Below are 6,000 nucleotides of genomic sequence, written 5' to 3'. Positions count from 1 at the left end.
CTTCTGTACTTGAGGGTTTCTTCTGTAATGACTCTCTTTGTGCAAGGAAATGTTATAAATGGAGGCAGGAATTTGTAGCACAAGTGTGTGAGTATTTCTTTATTGTCAGTTAAGCAAATCCAGTATAAAAATGAGCTGTGAAGTGGCCTCTCATCACATCTCCATCAGCCCAGCAGAAGCAGAGTGCAAATGGGTTTGTGTCAAGAATACAAATGGTTTTATTTCAGGAGTTTTGATTAAATGAAATAGAAGTTGAAATTATCCTGCAATTGAATTAACTGAATGTCACTGTATTTCTCACACATTTCATAGATTTTAAAGAGCACTTAGAGCAGGGTTTTGTGTCCCAGGGCTGCATGAACAATGAGTGATTTGTCCTTTTCCATGAAGTGCCTTTTGAGATATCTCACACCGGTTGTGTGACATTCTCACTACCAACCAACAAAGCATGTATGCACTCAAAAAAGGGCTGAAATCCCTCAAGTTTTTGCCTCTTCAAAATTAGAAACTAAATGACACACCAGGAGGAAGAGGCCACCTGCAGAATCAGGTTCAAAGTGCAGGAGTCCAAGAAAATCAGTGGAAGGGAGTAAAAGACCTTTTGGACTGTTGTCCCTGCACTGTGGAGCTGCTGTGTCCCTTTGGGTGGATTCAGGGATGTCACTGGTGGTGACAGGCTGTCCTCAGGGGCTGTGCTGCTCACTCATACCCTGTGTTGTGCTACACCTGCAGTGCACACACCCAAATGTTTTACCCAGGGCTTTATGTGTTTGATCTGGTGGCTCAAAGCCCATCCAGCTCCTGAAACAACCCCCCAGTTCTGCTGGCACCCTGCTCCTGTCACCTGCTGCAGCCAGAGGCTGCTTGTTTAGAGGCAATGCTTTTTGTTGGATTTCTTTGACTGTGGACAGTGACAAAAACTCCCAACTGGATGCTGGGGTGCCCATGGAAATGCCATCTCCCCCTTGGCATGTGACCTGCATGTGGCTGGGGCAGAGCATGAGCTCAGCTGCTCTGTGAGGTTTCCTTGCCAGCTTAGCTTCACCTTTATAGGAGTCCATCCAGGAACCCCCCAGGGCATTCCTCCTCTCTCAGGGCTTTGTGTCATCCTGCATTTCCTTCATCCTCTCTCTGGAGCCTTTGTGTCTTTCCTCCTCTCACCCAGCTTGCCAGGAAGAGACTCACAGGAGTGACACTGTGGGACCTCATCTTTCTCAGCCAGCAATGCTGCCCTGGAAACTCTTCTGCCTGCATGTTTGCTCCATGCTTCTCCACCTCTCTGCTCATGCTGCTTTCCTCACCCCAGTTCCTCTGTTTGCTTAGCACTTTGTCAGTGGAGCTCCTTCTGCCTGTGCTGAGCTGTGCTTTGCTGCTCTCAGGCCAAGGCTGGGTCCCACAGCTCCCACACATCACTGTGCTGGTGGCACACTCTCTCCTGCTGGTGGTCACATATGCTCTGCTCCTAAAATAGGATTCCACCTTTTTTTACAGACAAAAAAGCCCCAAAAATGAGGGAAAGGGACACTGGGTGTGAGTCTGTGTCAGCTGTTCTGTGCACGAGAGTGATCTTGTCAGATTTGTGTTGCAGAGTGAAACATGGAGATCAGTTCTCACCCCTTAACTCTCTCAGAAATTGTGACAGTGTTCACAGGGGTCCGAGGATGAGGGAAGAGACAAGGATCTGACTCCACATTTCAGAAGGCTTGATTTATTATTTTATTATATATATTATATTAAAACTATACTAAAAGAATAGAAAAAAGGATTTCCTCAGAAGGCTAGCTAAGAATAGAAAAAAAAGGAATCAATAACAAAGGTTTCTGTCTTGGCCAGAGAGTCTGAGTCAGATGGACTGTGATTGGCAATTAATTAGAAACAACCACATGAGACCAATCACAGATGCACCTGTTGCATTCCACATCAGCAGATAATCAATACTTACATTTTGTTCTTGAGGCCTCTCAGCTTCTCAGGAGGAAAAATCCTAAGGAAAGGATTTTTCATAAAAGTTGTCTGTGACAAGAAATCCTATGGGACCTCCAGCAAACACTGAGTGCCTTCATTCCTAGATCACAGAATTACAGAGCCATGGAATAGTTTGGATAGAAAGGGACCTGAAAGCTCATCCTGCTCCACCCTCTGCCATGGGCAGGGGCACCTTCCACTGTCCCAGGTGCCCCAAGCTCCATCCAACCTGGCCTTGGACACTTCCAGAGATGGAGCAGCCACAGCTTCTCTGGGTACCATGTGCCAGGGCCTCACCACCCTTACAGGGAAGAATTTATTCCTGATATCTCATCTAACCTTTCCCTCTGTCAATTTAAAACCATTTCCCCTTTTCCTGTCACTACTTGCCTGTATAAAAAAAAAGTCTTCTTCTCTCTTTTTTCAGAGGCATCTACAAACTTTTGGGAGAATCTAACATTTTCTGAGAGCTTCCTGGCTGATCCTAGTCCCTAAAATTTACTTTTTGCACCCTGTTACCTGTTTGCAGCTCCAAACTTTCCTGTGTAGTATTGGGAAAAAGCAGCTCCCTTATGCCTTGAACAGAGCTGAGTCCCACACTGAGGTGAGACTGTTCCCAGAAAATGGGAAGACTCAGATATTCTCTGGTTATGCAGAATTCACCTTTGCTGCAAGGCAAATGTTGAGGTGAAAGCAGAGTTCAATCATTACAATGCAAATATTGTCAGTACAGATTTAAAGACGGAAAAATGAAGCACTTGAGCAGAGCTTTAAATGAACTCCAGCTGGGCTGTTTTGTGTGGTCAGTGAGCTGATGGGACACTCACAGTTGTGGCAGAGAAACAGTATTTTAAAAAATTCCAGTCTTTGACACATCCATAAAAGCATCTTGGATTAGGGACAGGTATAATGTCACACCCCCAAAGCTCCTCTGGGATCCTGGTGCTCCCTCACAGTGTTTTGCTGTGACACACAGGTCTCCTATGGATGGTCCCAGCTGATTTTCTAGCCATGGTGGCCTCTGTGTGTGATAACCTGGACTTGACCAGATGGTTCATAGTCCATGTGTGAGGAGAGGGCTCAGCTCTGTCCTGGACTTTTTCATATGTTACCTGAAAATGTCCTTCATGGATCAATTTTAAGATGTGCTGAGAGCCAAAAAGGTGCTGGGGGAACAATGGCCCTGGTGTGTGGGTGCATTTCTTTTCACAGAGAAAAGCAAGGCACAACTTCCCAAGGATTTTCTGGGATTCACATTCTGTAAACCTCAGAGAAAGGAAAAAACAATTCTTATCTCATTTACTGCTCCTGTGTTTTAGAACAAGTAGGATACATTGTAAAAATTGTTTACCTAAAAGAAATTAGTAATTAAATTCTACGGTAAGTGTTTTAAATCATTAACCAATTAAATCCATGTATGTGTGTCAGGACTGTCAGCTGACAGTCACAAAATTCTGTACAGTAAAGTTAAGTACTTAGCAAATTTAGTGTAATATAGAATAATATAGTATAATATAGTAATTATTTAACCTTCTGATATCAATGGAGTCAGATGCATAATTTCTCCCTTCGTCAGGGTTGCCCTGCTTTTACTACACTGGTGTGTATTTTAATTCAAGGAAAATACTATAGAAAATCACATTTATTCTTTTCCCTGACTTTTCTGTTGAGAATATGAACTCTGGGACAGATGAGACCCCTCCCTGTGTGTCTGTGCAGTGCCTCCCCTCCTGCCCTGGGCCTGGCACACTTGGTTGGCATTAATGTAAACCTTGGCCACACTCTGTTTATGTGTGGTACGTGGCAAATAGTGAGGCCAAAACCTGTTTTGCCTCTTGGCACCTCAGTGCTTTGCTGAGTGTTCCTGCCCTGCAGAGCTCTCCAGGTTTGCTGAACCTGTCCCTGCCTGGGTGAGTGCATTGTTTTTCTAAGCACTGACACCGTGTTCTGTGCCTGGCAGTGACATTCCTGCCCCCATGCAGGTCCCACCACAGCAATTCTGCCCATTTACCAAATGCCCAGACAGGCAACCTGTCCTGCACTTTATCACAACATCAAAACAGGTGTGACTGACAAGGTCACAAGCAGCAGGGATGGCTTGGGTTTGTTTGTGAACCTACAGGCACACCCTGACATCCCAGGGTGAGGTCACCTCAACAAATCTTCCTGCACATCTCTCACCCCATCCCTTCAGCTCTCTGGACCAAGCCTTTTCTTCAACACTTGGTTCATTACCACAACCATGACTGAAGAGCAGCTCTGTGAGATAATTTTATGATGGCTCCTTGCTGCTGCTAGAAAGACAGGGAACAATTAGTCTCCTTGGCCAATAAGAACAGAAGGTGCTACTTGACAGCAGATAAAATTTAAGACTTGAAAATACAAACTTAAGACCTGAAAATACAAACACAAGACTTGAAAATACAAACACAACAGTCAGTGAATGAAGATTTGAGTACCAGAGAAAACCCACAGAAAGTCAAGCTCACAGCATCAAAGAGGCAGATGAAAATGGACCTATGGAAATATGACAGGCTAAAAACATTAAAGGCAGATGATTGAATGGAAAAGCCAACCAGCATGCTTCCTGTGGGTAACAGGTCTCTTTTCCCCACACTATTCTTCTTCTTGGATGACTCACTACAGAGTCCTTGTCCCAGCTTCCCCTGGTCTCTACTAGAGGCACCCTACAGGCTGCAGGGCTTCCAGACCTGTCACAGCACTGCAAATCGTTACAAACCTTAATCTCGTGGTTCATGTACAAGGGCCAGGCAGCTCTCCTGAGAGCAGAGGTAATTAAATTTTGCTCAGTCATGCAGGTAGAGAGAAGCAGCTCTTGATAATCCTGCCTCTTGTCCTTGCATGTCTTTGTAACACACTCTGTGGCAGCTGGCTTGGCCTCTCCAGAATGCATGAGCTGGAAATGCACTCCTGCAGAGCACTGGGGGAACTGAGGGCACTCCTTAGGCTTCAGATGGTCTGTGAGGCTTCTGTCCTCAGAAAAAAGGTGTTACAGAATCACAGAATTACAGGATGGTTTGGGTTGGAGGGAACTTTAAAGGACATCTTGTTCCAAACTTCTGGGCAGGGACACTTCCTCCTGGAAAGGGGGCAAAACCACCACCAGTACAGTCCCCTCAGAGAAGGAAACTTCATTTGTTAAAGGAAAACATTCTGTTTAATTAATTAATTAATTAATTAATTAATCTAATTCTGTTTCTACAGCTTCTCCACTCATCAAATCTGCATGAATCTTTCTGCAGACATGAAGGTTCTGCAGAGCCTACACCCCCAGCAGGCTGGCCAAACAGTGACAGCAGCTCAAGCAGCTCCTGTCACCCCTTCAGCAGCAGCTGGCTCTGGCACATGTCCCTTTGCTGTGTGCAGGACATGCAGCTCTAACTGAAATGAGGGAACCAGGAGAGTGCAGGCTCAGTCCCCTGCTCTGGACAGTGCCATGAGTGGAATTAAAGCCTCAACTCCCCAGCTCCAGGTACAGAGGGCACAATCCCACCAGTCAGTAATGAAAACAGAGAGCTCTGACACCCAGTTCATTGTAGATAACAAAAGACTGTTCCCAAAAGGTCAGAATCCTTGACTCCATCTTACACAGGAGAAACTGAGGCACAGAACTGTGACATGACGTCTCAGGGCTGAGGGCTGAGAGCTGATTTCAGTTCAGCACTGTGTCTAAGGCCAGCACTGCTCCATCACACAGACTTGAGAGCTTTAATCCCCATCACACATCTTCTGCACCTGCAGAACTTTTCCTCCCCACCCCTCCCTTTGGTGACATGCTGTCCTATTCACAGTCCTCCAGCCAAAACATTCCCTTCCTGGCACGGATGAGCTCTGCAGCACACCAGAGGGTTCACTCCTTGCCCCCTAGGAAAAAGGCAGCTCTTCTCCGTGGAGAAAAGGAAGTGGAGAGGAAGAGGCCTGAAGGTGAAATCTCCCTTTCTGAAAGAATCAAGACCTGTGGAAGGATCACAATTTTTTAGTCCCAGCGGCTTTGGGATGGCACCGCAGAGACTG

The sequence above is a fragment of the Ammospiza caudacuta genome, chromosome 25, assembly GCF_027887145.1.
Source record: "Ammospiza caudacuta isolate bAmmCau1 chromosome 25, bAmmCau1.pri, whole genome shotgun sequence".
NCBI lineage: Eukaryota > Metazoa > Chordata > Aves > Passeriformes > Passerellidae > Ammospiza > Ammospiza caudacuta.
This window is presented reverse-complemented; position numbering follows the sequence as displayed.